Below are 14,340 nucleotides of genomic sequence, written 5' to 3'. Positions count from 1 at the left end.
TGCACAGCTTTTGATGTGCTATTTGCCTTCCATAGCTCTCCTACAGTGGTACCTATTTAAATTATTTTATCATTTTTGAGTTGTTTCTCTTTACATTATTGAGTTGTAAGAGTCCTTTGTATATCCTAGATCCAAGATTTCTATCCAATAGTGTTTTTCAAATATTTTCTCCAAGGTTGTGGCTTGTGGCTTGTCATTTCATTTTATAAAAGTGTTTTGAAGAGCAGATGTTTTTAGTTTTTATTAAGTTCAATTTATCAGAAAAAATATTGGTATATGGTACAAAGTTTGAGTCAAGGATTTTTTTATTTTTTGTCATATAGGTATCCAATTATCCTAGTACCATTTGTTGAAAAGACTGCCCTTTTCCTCCTGAATCACCATAACAACTTTGTCTAAGTCATGTATGTATGGAGTTATTTCTGGAGTCAGACTTCTGTTCCATTAAGGTACATGTCTACCCAACACTACCATGCCTTAATGACTATAGCTTTATAGTAAGCCTTGACATCAGATTGTAAATCCCCAAACTTGTTATTTATTTTTAAAATTATTTACCTGTACAAGTTCTTTTTCATTTCCATATAAATTTTAGAATGAGTTTGCCAATTTCTACAAAGAAGCTGATATGTTTTTTCATTGGTATGATGTCAAATCTGCATGCAATTGGGGGAGAATTGAAATCTTAATAGTCTTTGTTTCATGAGCATGACATATCTCTTCATTTATTTGAACATTCTTTGATATCTCTCATCAATGTGTTGTGGTTTTCATTATACAAATCTTACATATGTGTTATTAGGTTTACAGCTAAGTACTTTGTGGAGTTTGGTGCTATTTTAAATGGTATTTTAAAATTTCAATTCCTATTTGTTCATCACTTTTACATAGAATTACTTTTTTTTTTGTATATGGCTTTGTATCCTGCAAGTGTCCAAAGTTCATTTATTAGTTCTAGCAGATTTTTGTGAATTTTTCAGGTCTTTTTGTATAGGCTATAATGTCATCTGCAAATAAAGACAATATTCTTTCTTCCTTTAAATATGTATGACTCCTTTCTTTTGGTCTCATCATATTGAGTAGAACCTCCAATACAATGCTGAATGGAAATGGTCAAAGCAGACATCCTTGCTTTGTTCCTGAGCATTCCATCTTTCTTTATTAACTATGATGCTACCAGTATGGTTTTGTAAATATCACTTATTAGGCTGAGTAAGTTCTCTTCTAAATCTTGTTTGCTGAGAGCTTTTACCATAAGTGCATGCATGCTGAGTTTTTCTAAATGCTTTTTCATGCATTTGTTGAGATTATCTTATAGTTGAGTTTTTAATCCGTTAATGTGATAAATTGCAGTAGGTGATTTTGAATATTAAATCAATTCTGCATTCCTGGGAAGAACATCCTTGATCATGATGTATTATACTTTTAATATATTACTGGATTAGATTTACTGACATATTTTCTAAGTTTTTTTTAATGCCTATTTTATGAGGGGTATTAGTTTGTGATTTTCTTATAATAGTGTCCATGTCTAGTTTTCTATGAAGTTAATGTTGATCTTATAAAATTAGTTGGGAAGTGTTTATACTTCTTTTTTCCAAAATATTTTATGTAGAATTTTTTTCAATAATTTTGAATAATTTTCCAATGAAGCTACCTCAGCTTGGAATTTGCTTTCTTGTAAGGTTTTTAACTGTCATTTTAATTTATTTTATAGATATAGGGCAATCCAGGATGTATCATTATTCCTGATTGAGCTGTTAGTGTGTATCTGCCAAGGAATTTTCCCATTTCACCTATGGTGTCCCAGCAAGTGACCTCAGAATCCAGCAACAGCAGTCATATAAATCTGCTCGGGCTATAAAAAAGGTAGAAATAGTGGTGACCTGTCTCACGACCACATGGACAGCATAAGCCATTCCAAGGGCCACTCTGGCTGGAAAGCAAGGCAAGTTCGATGATACCAGTTGGAGCAAAATCTGAATCCAGAAGACATAAAACCAACAATCTCACATGTATTATCTCATTTGTTTTGTTTTCATGCTAATCATTTCTGCCATGATATTAATATAACTGTTCTCACTCAGATGTACATTCAAATGAAATTTTATTGTGTCTTTTTATTAAAAGTACTTTAAGAAACCAAACATCTTTTGAATCTTATTAAACTTGATTGCCTCAAAACAGAATACATGCTCCAGTTGAATGGATGCCCTAGTTCTCTCCTTTCCAGCATTTTGTGCAGACATGCATGGCCACTTTTCTACCCCATTTTGCTTTCAGGTCTTCTGTTAGCTGTGCTTACTAAAGCAACAGAACGTGGTGATAGGTTTCACCTTGCATTTGAAGTAAAGATCATTCCCTGGGTTCTGCCTGTATCATTTACCTAGTGGAGGTTCCATCTTCAGTCTGCTTGTCAGTTGATAAACAAGGCTGACTTTTCTAAAAGAATTAGAAAATAGTCAACTCCTCATCTGTTTCCAAACCTTAGTTCTCAAGGTTCTCAAATCCCCATCCTGAAAGTTTTCAAAGATGTGCATAATCTAGAAAAAAAAATTAGGGGACCGAAAAGGGAGTCTGGTATTACATTCAACTTCGATTTTCCTTATTGCTTTGTTTGTTTGAATTCAGCACCATAGACAAAACAGAAACACAGCCTACTAGGAAATGAACAAAGTGCAGATATAGTTTACAGCATCAGATATTACTAAACTTACCAAGTAAATGCTAGTGGTGAAACCACAGATTGCAATATCTGATTTTTTATACTGATAAAGGTGAGTTTTAGTGTATGATCATGGAAACAACACAGAATGACAGCAGTTTACTTTAGGTTGTTACATAGATCAGAGGCAGGACCAGATGGCTGCTGAAGGTCCTGACAATTGCAAAATTCAATGACTTTAAGGTAAAATTCACTTTCTGATAATTCAGCCTCCATAATGAGTTTCCATATGACCACATTTTGTTGTTTAACTTTTGTTCTTTGGCTGCTTTGGAAGGAAAAGGTACATTCTCTCCCTAGTGAAGTATAAGCAAGATTCAAGAAGTACATGATCAATTTGGTTAGAAAGGATACTCATAGCAAACATGAAGAAAGTCATCTATTTCTTAGAGTGTGTGTTAAAGTTCTCCAGAGAAACAGAACTGATCATATGTCATGCGTGTTTATGGATAGTATATGTGTGTGTATACACACACACACACACACACACACACATATACACACACATATATATGTGAGTGTGTGTGGGTACAGAGGCAGAGAGATTTATTTTTTAAAATCAGCTTGTGTGGTTGTAGGGCTTACAAGTTTGAAATCTATAAGACAAGACAGCAGTCTGGAAATTCGTCCTGTTGTGGCAGTCTTGAGTCTGAATTCCATAACATGGCAGGATGAAAACTCGGGTTTCTATGCTGTAGCCTTGAAAATTCCTTCTTCAGGAAACCTTGTATTTGCTCTGAGGGCCCTCAACTGATTGAATGAGGCTCACCCACATTATGGAGGTAATCTGATTTACTCAAAATTTACTGATTTATATGATAATCACAGCAACATCTTGATTGGTGTTTGATAAATAACTAGATACAATAACTGAGCTGAGTGGAAATATTATAGTTATAACCATAAGAGATAGTTATTAAAGCATTAAACAATATCAGCAAATAAGACATTATCAGACATTAAAGTGTTAACAAACAATTCTTTCATTATAAAAATATAACTGTCATTCTGCTATTTACTCCTGTTGATTTATTATTTCTTCATTTACTTTAATAATATTAATAATATGGAACTTGTGAATATCTCAATATCTTTAGTCATTCCGGATTAAGTTATATTTAAAATCACAAGCTTTAAAATCTCAACAGCACTTGAAGGAAATCAAAATTGCTCTCAACACAAGTGTTTTAAAAGGTAAAACACCATCTGGGAAAGACATTAGTCTTGTCTATTTATAAAAGAAAGAATGCTTAAAAATATTCATAAGCCAGTACTATTCAATGTAAATTAAATCTATATACACTCTCTATCATCATAATGACAAATATATTCTATGTATCTATTTACTAAAAGTACAAATTGATTTCCTGTAATATTGAAATATTTATTACAATAGTTTTAAGAACTTTTGACTTGAAACATGAGACTATGAATCTGTTACAGGAAACCACATTTGTTAGGATGTATTTGTCCACTTAAAGTTGTAAACTATGTTTGCCATTTGCTGTAAGATGTGAGTTTTTACACGCTACACTTGTAATTATTTATATCTCAATTATGACATCACTGAGTTAGCTATCTAACTATCTATCTAGCTATCTAATTTAAGTGATGTTAACTCACTCAAGCTGTGTGAGAGCCCTGAAGAGTTCTTTGGGACTAGAAACATACCTAAAAGCATTTCTAGATTTTTTTTAAATATGCAGGTAAAATAGAGTACAGAGCTTCATGATTAATTTTGAAATACAATGCAGGATCTCAATTTTCTCTCTTAATGTCATCTGTAATAAAATAATAATAAATTAATAATTTAATTTAAATTTAATTAATTTAAAATAAATTAATTAATAATAAAATAATAGTGGGTAATATTTAATAAGCATTTTATATAGACCAGGCATTGTGCTAAACATTATACATGGTACATAAGTTATCCTATTTAACTCACAGCAGTGCTACAATAATTTCTATCCTCTTATAGATGAGCTACAATGTAGCAGAGACCATGTACCATCATAGCTTTATCTGAATCTATGCCCTTAGCTCTTAACTGTACTGCCTCAGTAACAAGGAAGATAGATAAGGTGGTTGGGAAGGTAGAAAGTGAAAGATTAGAAGCAGGGTAAGGAATGAAGAAATATTAGGACAAAGTGAGATATATTGGAATGATTAGGATTCGGGCATGCTCAGGACCCTGTTTTTGGTTTCAGTTACCCAATTCTGTTGAAAATAAATTTTAATTACCCTGTTGTCTATGCTTTATTAATCCAAACCAGGAAAAGCAATACCTAAGATCTACTACAAATTCATGCCACCACCCTAGACTTCAATGATACTCTAATCTTCAATCTCCCCTAAAATAAAAAATAAAATTTCCATCCTGGTTGTATAACCTTTTACAAATCCTTGTGTCTTTTTAAAACATATCCTTCTTCTTTTGATTTAACTGTAACTCCCAAGGTTTGGACTTTAGATCTCCCTCAAATAATGGCTCCCATGAAGCCTTTCCTAGCTTTTCTCTGCCAGGATCCCCCTTGGTTCAGAAATGTTCATCACTTTTCTGTGAGTCAACCCTGAAAATTAGTTCATTTTAATTTCTAATTTACGTGCCATAGATTATAAGCATACAAATCCACTAAAAAACAACAACAACAACAACAACAAGTTGAGGACTGCTAATAATCAAAAGTCAGCTCATATGGGAGAAAGCACAGGTGCAAATACTAAGAAGTTGAGAAAGTTTAGTCCAAAATGTCATCCTGGGTAAAAAAAAAAAAAGATTTCCTGGAAGAGAGATCAAAACAAAGAACTTAGACAGAAAGGAAACAACATATGATCAATATGTATGAAAAAACCCTATGCCAGGAATTTTGAATATACAAATTAATTTAATTTTCCTAGGAAATATATGCCATTATCATTTACATTTTCCAGATGCAGAAGCAGAGCAAACAAAACTTTTATAAGGTCACTTCACCTAAGTGAATTAAGATTCAAGTTCATGTTTGTCTCACTCTAAATTCCATTCTTTTCATTCATTCATTCATCACTCATTCACTCACTCACTCACTCATTCTATTCATTTCATTTGCTCTCATAAGCATGAGTTTCTTGAGCAGGATAGATATTTACTAATTTTGAATAGATGAGTTATAATGTATAGATACATAAACAAGTGAGCAAATGAATAAAGTCTATGAGGTCATTACAGTCTGATTATTAGTACCAAATCCATTCCCAAATTTTCCAAAACTGACTCTGCTAGGAGCCTGAAATATATTTCTGGATGACAAGAACTATTTCTGATCTTAGGTTGAATTTGGATTCTGTTTCTTTGAGACAACACTTAGGTGTCAAATGGAACATGTTGAACAAAAGAGTTTTTTTTCTCAGCACATTTCTTAAGCTGTACTCTTTGCTTTATCTAACCAGGAATAGGGAGAAGCTAATCATTGTTGGGCTTTAAAAAAATATCTTGCTTGGGGCTCCCTGTTTGGATAGAGACCAAGAGAAGTAAAAAGAGAAAAAGGAGATATAATTAAGAATCTAATTATAGCAGTGATTTCAATATCTGGGGCACCTGGCTTGCATATTCTCCAGAAACTCTATACTCTACATTTAAATGATTGGTGTAACCTTAGGGGAAGCAGAACCAATGCATTTTCATGCCAAAGAAAACTGACTAAACTGACACTGCCACTGAAATAAATAGAAACATGAGCCAAATTTCTATGTTAGGCAAATTATTGTAAAATAAGTTAGCATCTTTCTATTCTGTTGTGACATACTAGAAAGAGATGATCCAGAAAGTAGAGAAAATAAAATGACAAACCGTAAGAGACTCTTAATCATAGGAAACAAACTGAGGGTTGCTGGAGGGGAAGGGGGTGGGGGGATGGGGTAACTGGGTGATGGGCTTTAAGGAGGGCACATGATGTAATGAGCACTGGGTGTTATATATGACTGATGAATCACTAACCTCTACCTCTGAAACGAAAAAAAAATTATATATTAATTAACTGAATATAAATAAAAATTAAAAAATAAAATAAAATGTGTTCTAAGAAAAGGAGAGGAAGGGGGTAGGGAGTGAGGTAGGGGAGAAAGAGAGAATTTGGAAGTAACAACTTGCAGATTTCTAGTTGTTACATAGGTTATTGGTGAATTAAAATGCTTCAGTTAATGACAGAAGATGGCTTTTGAAGGTCTCATTTCTTAGGAATGGATAAGTGGTTCCTGAGTTAGAAGATCTAGTACTTTCTTAACAATAAAGTTTTTTTTAAAAATTCCCTGAGATCTTAGATATGCAACATGCTGATTTATAGACCTCTGAACACATTGGTCAGGAAAAAGGTGACTGACCTCGTCTAGAGAAACAACAGGAGAGTCAAAGGGGCCCAATTCATCATGAAAGGTGGGGAGGTCCCAGATCCACAGCCTTCAAGCCCATAGTCCATCCTGTCGATGAGGGAGGGAACTCATAAGTGGGCACAGGATGGCTGGAAGGTTCCCTGGTGCCCAGCAGAAACTTGGTAGACATGAGCAAAGGTAGTCAGTCATTGTGGTAATTCAATTCTTGGGGAGACAGGACTCCCTTTTGACCAATGGAGGATGTATTTGACAAAGTGCTACAGACTGGGTGCTCAAACAACAGAAATGCATTGTCTTACAGTTCTGGAGGCTGGAAGTCCTAGATCAAGATACTGGAGGTCTTGAGTCCTTCTAAGGGCAGTGAGGGAAGGATCTGTTCCAGGCTGCTCCCCTTGGCTTGTAGATGCTCATCTTCTCCCTGGGTCTCTCAACATCTCCTTCCTTCTATCCATCTTTGCGCCCAAATTTCCCCTTTTTATGACAATAGTCCTACTGGATTACAGTCCATCATAATGACCTCACTATATAATTGATTGCTTCTCTAAAGACCCTAACTTCTAATAAAGTCACATTCTGAAATACTGGCGTTTAGGATTTTAACATATGAATTTTGATGGACACAATTTAACTCATAAGACAAACAGTCATTAAAGAGGGAAAAAAAAGAGTTTGATTACTATCTCCTAACTTCAGTTTTTTGGGGGGTTTAATGAAGAATTGCAGTGAATTTTCTCCTAAGGAACTTTATAAACCCTTTCCATTGGGTGTGGTGTGCGAGGAAAACAACCTGATAGAGTCCTCTGGGGTTTCACTAATCAGTTATCTAATTAAAATGAAACTGATTTTCCTCTGCACAGACATGGCTGAATATGTTTTATTCATTTACTTAAGAGACACAGATCATTCCTTTCTCATATATGGGATGGAGGTGACTATTTTCATGGCCAGTAATCCAGTAATCAACATGCAACGCCGTAGGGCCCTGGCCATGTCCCACTGCCCAGAGTCACATACTGACAAGATACCACGCTCTTCCATTTCCTGTCCTAAGGAGCCAAGCAGCAGAATCTCAGTTCTTAAAGTGATGATCATGTATTTTCAGTTGTCAACAAGTAAAAATAATAGTCAATACTAAGAATGCCTGTATTTATCTTTTTAATAAACATTACCTCAAGTCCACTGTGAGTCAGTAACTGTGGGAAAGATGTTGTCCCTTCTTTTGGGTCCACTCTGTCTGGGAGATTAAGACAGGACGCACAAAGCTCAGGATTCCTAAAGTACTCTGTAAGAGCAACAGACCAACAGCTACAGTTGTGAGCAAAGTTTCATCAGGGCCACTTTGGCAAATCATCTTGAAATTGTTTGTCTTTGGCAATAGCTGGTTAAAAAGACATTATAACATGGAGATTCCAAAAGTTTTTTTTAAAGATGTTATTTATTTATTTATTTTAGAGAGCGTGCACAGGCATGTGTGAGTGAGAGAGGGCAGAGGGGAAGGGAGTGGGAGAGAATCGCAAGCAGAGCCCCATGGAGGGCTTGACCTCACAACCCTGAGATCATGACCTGAGCTGAAACCAAGAGTCTGAGGCTTAACCAACTGAGCCACCCTGGTGCCCCTTGAGATTCCAGAATTTTAAATGGGAGCTAGAAACTTTTCCTTCAAAGACAGCTGATCTAAAATTAAATGAAATACCAACAAAACTAATGAAATGGCAAGCATTTTAAGAGAAATGAATAGAAAGGCTTAACTACTCTTGAAAATAAGGACCGAAGGGAGTCAAATTTAATGAATGAGACAAATGGAAACATTTCTTTGGTTTGGCAGTATTGTCAGTGTAGAAGGTTAAACCAAGATAAACGGTGTGTGAAACAAAGATGGGGGAAGCGAAGGAAAGGGAAGGAAGAAAGGGACGAATGGAGATGGGAAAGAAAGGGACATTCCAGAAGGGTAAGAAGCACAGCATGTGAGCACGGCATTAAGCCAGGAAGTTAGGAGGCCACCTATCACAGGCTTTGTGGTGTGAAGGCTTAAAACTCTGCTTTCTAAAGAGGGTTGCAGTTGCTATTCTCTTATTTTTAAACAAGTGTACTTTTTGAAATCCCAAGTTTCTCATTTAGTTATAAACATTTCGCCCTTTTGTTAAAAGAATGACTCAGGCAATAAAAAAAAAAAAAAGAATGACTCAGGCAATAAAAATATATATTTAAGATATTTACAGCTGTGATTCTCAAATCTGATACCTCAGAAGCACTAGGGAAGGGTTTTCTTTGATCATTTGAGCAAAGATTCACATATACGCTTTACTAATTGTTAGGCAGTACTGTGAGTATTTTACTTATATATTTATCTCATGCAATTCTCATAATAACCCAGTGCGAGAGGTATTATTATTCCCATGTCACAAACAGGAGAGTTGGGGCATGGGGAACTCAAGTCAATGGCAGGAGATCACCGTGCTGGGAAAGGTAATGCCCGGATTCACTTCCCAGGCGTTCTGACAGCAGAATAGGGGCTTTGAGCTTCCACGTTACCTTCCCCCTCAATTGGGAAGGCCCCCTCCCCACAGCCACGTGCTGTGCTGGTGGCGTTCTAACAAGTATGTTTCAATAGGTATTACTTAAATCCACCAGGGTTTAAGATCTTGAGAGATCACACATAGTCCATTCCACAAGGCCCTAAGATTACATTGTTTGTTTTAAATTTCAGATCTCTAAAAATAAATCAAATCCTGGTATTAGGATAAGTTAAAAAGCTATTGTCAAGAGAGGTAGCAAGCAAGAAAGAAGGAACCCTGTGTATAACACTTCCTGAGGAATAAACAGGCTAAATTATATTTTACAGTCTTTAACCCCTCCCATCAAAACCTTAGTCTATTTTGAATGGGGCAGAACTTGCAAGGGAGACTGCCCATTAGTCTCTGGGCACCAGAACCAAATTTCAGCATCATAGAATTCTATGATTTGAGCACAGAAATGGGTAAATGGGTAAATGGAGTTAAGCAGTTTATTCCACTAGTAAGTGAGAAAACCAAAACAAGACCCTGGATTGGAGGTGTCCCAGATGTTGGCACTCTCTCAGTGGCTTCCAACAGACACTGGGAAACCATGACCTCTGCTATGTTTGTGCCGCCAGCCATCCACCGAGACAGAGCTCAGCCAACTGAGCAGTACTAAACAAGGTCCCCTCCAGAGAAAATCTGGCTGTCTTCCTGTCAAGGGCTCCTGCCTAATTACAAGGGTGAACAAGCCTAGGAGACAAAGAAACCTCAAGTATCCCTCTACTTTGAAGCCTCTAAAAATCCGAAAGTACCCTGGAAAAACTTCCTCCTCTTTACCTTTCCTTTTCCCGCTTTCTCCCCATGCCTACTCAGGTACCTCCCCTTGCACCCCTGCCCTGGAGATGAAGAAATGCAGAGTAAATATGGAGTTGCCTTCTCTATTCCACTCCTTGTGCCTTTAGTCAGCAAAGGGCTGGGGAGAGAAAAAATGAGGTGGGAGATGCTGACACCCCAGCATCAGGAAGAGGCCAGACCTCTTCAAAGTAGCAAGAGAGGAAGGTACGCGCGTACGTGAGTGCGCACGCACACACACACACACACACACACACATCTGCTAGCCTGTGCTCTTTCTCCTCATCTCACTACTTTCCACTAGGTCAAGACTTGATGTCACCTGGAAAACTTTTAAGCCCATGGGTCTTAGCTGACCCATGACATCTGAGTAGAAAAGCTTCTGTGTCCATTAGATACACATAGTCAACCTTCACTAAGCTGTCAATCAAAGAAAGAACACACCAAAAATAGTTAATATTTATGTAATCTTCCTAGGTGACTTACTTCATTTAAGACATTTATAACATTAAGACAATGTCCCTTTTCACTCAATCAACATATGTCTATAGAGTGCCTACTATATACCACAGACCATTTTAGTTCTGCTCATACATTTAACATCTGATTTCTAACTCAAAATTTGTTTTTATTCTGCCTTCCAAATTTAGCTATCACAGTCTGTCACAATTGCTATTCTTCTCTCCTGTATTTATAGTGAGTCATTACCACTCATCATGAGGCCATCTGCACAATGTCACTGGGTAGTGACACACAGCCTTTGTTCAAACCCTGGGATGCTGCATCTTGCAGGATGGGTATTAATGTTACTAAATCCATCTTCAGTGTTTCCAAACAACAGCATTCGTAACAGCTATTATATCTGCATGGTAGCAAGAAGAGAGGATGCAGCATATTATTAGCAGGAACTGTCCATTACAATAGAATTATGATGTTATAAACAGAAAATAGATTTCCTTTTCTCTCTTTATAATGTTGTACTTCATATTCTTGGAAAGACAATCCCTGTGCAAAGGTGTTTACAGTTGTCAGGCATGTAGTAGTATGATGTCACATGGCTATGAGTATCTCCTGCGGGCTCCTGGCTAGATGTTAACCCTTTAATTATTTAATTTAATTTAATTTAATTTAATATTTAATTTAATTTAATTGTGTTAACCCTTTAATCTAACCATGGTAGTACATCAGAATCACATGTGGGGCAGCCTAGGGAGGAATTCAATCATTTGGTTTTTAAAATTGTTTATTTCTTTTCTGGTTGGTTTGTATGTCCTAAAATGACCCCTTTGTTACTTCTGTTGCATATTCAGAAGTAAGACACCACTGATTTAAGTCACTGCCCAGTATATAAAAACCTTGTCACGTTCTGCTGGCATGTAGAGTATTTTAAGTCAGAGGATAATAAACATTAAGTGAGGTGATGCAGTTGACCTGTGATTTGTCTCATGACTGGTGTTTTTATAATCCAATTCCACCAACATAGATGCATTATATTTTCCTATTAAACATGGAAAAATATCCTTCAAGTGCACAGGGAGATTGTTTTCACAAAATTTCTTAAAACCCAAAGCCTCTCAATCTGTGATAGTGACATTAACTAACACAACAAAATAATAGCACGGGCTTGATGACTAATGACAACTGAAATTGGGCCCCACAACTATAAAATAAAGAGGAGTAGCTGAACTTGGGAATTTCAGGGAGCACATCCTCTGTGAATGGAGTAGCTTATAGTGAGTTCCAGGCAGCTGCAAGCAAGGGAGCCCAGCAGAACCAAATTTTCAGAATTTTAAAAAGATGTCAGAAATCCATATTTTGTATTAATTCTTTTGATTTTTAAATATTGGTGACTAATTTAGAGTTTAATAAAAAACCTGTGAGGGGGTGGTCCATGCTTGTGTGATGAACAAACCTGTGTGGGCTGGATTTGGTAGAGGACCTGGAGGTTTGTGATCTGTTATTTCAGCTAAAATCAACACTACCACATTGACGTGAGGAGGGTCAGATGTACAAGGAAGAGAAGGCCATCATTGTATGCCTGTGAGGGCAGCTGGAAGGTTCTGTCACTATAGACAAATTTTGCTGACTTTATTATTTTGATTAACAATAGTCCTATATCCAGTGAGCAAAAAGTCACTCTCATTTGTTATAAGACTACTATTTCCAAGAAGTTCTTTGAAAAACAGTGATTTGAGAAAGGCATGGTGTTCACAGCAGTGAGTGGGCTAGGACTTTTATCTCAGTGGCTAGAAACCCATAGGGAAAAAAATGTAGAAATTTAAAAGATCATAAGATAAACTTTTTAAAAGTAGCTGTTTGATGTGAATTCAGCTACTTCATCATTTCTTGGACTTACAGAAGTCCTGTATAGTGTTTCCTTTTGTAAAATTGCAATGAAACCTACTCTTACATTGAGGAAAAGTTGTTAATTTAAGCATTTACAGTAAAATTGTATTGTAGTTTTATCAGAGTTGCAACTCAATGCCTTAAGCCACAGCACTATACTATCTGAGTACCTGATACCACATAGTTGAATTTTGGTGTATGTTACACCAAATTGGCAGGAGACAGCAGTATACTCAAAGAATGTGATAAATCTATCAGACATTTTCCTTTAAAAAAAAAAAACTTGGTGTTAAAGAGGACCAGAGGCAAATAATAAAAGCAGTAACTAACCACCACAATGCAATTATTGAAAGTTAGGTTAGAACTCTGGACAGAGACATTTCCATGGAAAGTATATTGAAGAGACACCTGGGCACTCTTTGTGGGTCCCTGATATCTCAGACAGAAGGTCACCAGCACATGTTCAAGTGTCTTGGATAGAGCAACTTAGGTAAAGACAGAGACAGATTTAACCTAATGAAGTTTCCATGGGAGGGTCCTCTTCAGGGTTCTTCTGTATGACCTTTTCCAAGGCTCCATTGCACTCTTTCAGGGAGGTCTGGAGGAACCCACTGCTCCAGTTGTGCTGCTGTATCCTGAGAGTCAGGCATTTGCCCTTGAAGTAGTTCTGAGGCTATGGGTGGATCCAGAAAGCTGCCTGTACTACCTCTAGACCCTAGAATCAACCTGATGAACCTCAGAACTTCAGGGAGTTTTGACTTTAAGAAGGATTAAAACCAAAACATCACTCTGCTACCTAATAGATCACTAAAACCGAGGGTCCACAGCCATGTGTAGCTGATTCTCACACAAGTCCACAACCTCTAGGGCCAGGAGACTGGGATGGGGAGATAAAGCAGGGACACTAAGCTGAGATATGCATAATCCGAGGATTGAAGCACCAACTGAGAAGAAATGACACAGGATGTTACAGATGTGGCATTACTAATAAATAACAATGTTGAAAGGAACGTTTCTGTGTCATCAAAAATAATTTAAGTATTTTCTGATTCATAACCTTAGAAGAAAAACTGAAATATATTCTATTCTTTCTACAGAAGATCACGTTGACAAAATCATTGTCATATGTAGAAGTGATCAAAGACTATGCAGCCAATAAATATAGAGGAAATGTTATAGATGTTGGTGATGATTACGATAATATATTATTGTCTTAATTTTGTGATATTTGTGTCTTTTGTCATCTTATAAGTTTTTACTTGTTAATATTGTTTTATTCTAAATTAGCATTCATATTTATATCTACTATTATGTTCATAATGTTGTATTCTTTTTCTTAAAGAAGTACCCCCAAATTATAAACTTCAGGATTCACATAACCTGGACCCCTCTAGTAAGAAAGCTGGGACAGAAGCATGTATCAAAAGTAGGGAGAAAAATATAGGATCTGCCATGACCTTGGAAATACTCAGATAACATTCAAAATTTTGAGGTGTTGTGGGAGGATAAACCCCAGGATGTTTTGAGCATATAAATGTATTTCACAAA

The sequence above is a fragment of the Eumetopias jubatus genome, unplaced genomic scaffold (genome assembly GCF_037043125.1).
Source record: "Eumetopias jubatus isolate StellerSeaLion01/CBP00866 unplaced genomic scaffold, mEumJub1_p1.0 scaffold_1, whole genome shotgun sequence".
NCBI lineage: Eukaryota > Metazoa > Chordata > Mammalia > Carnivora > Otariidae > Eumetopias > Eumetopias jubatus.
Note: the sequence above shows the minus strand (reverse complement) of the source record.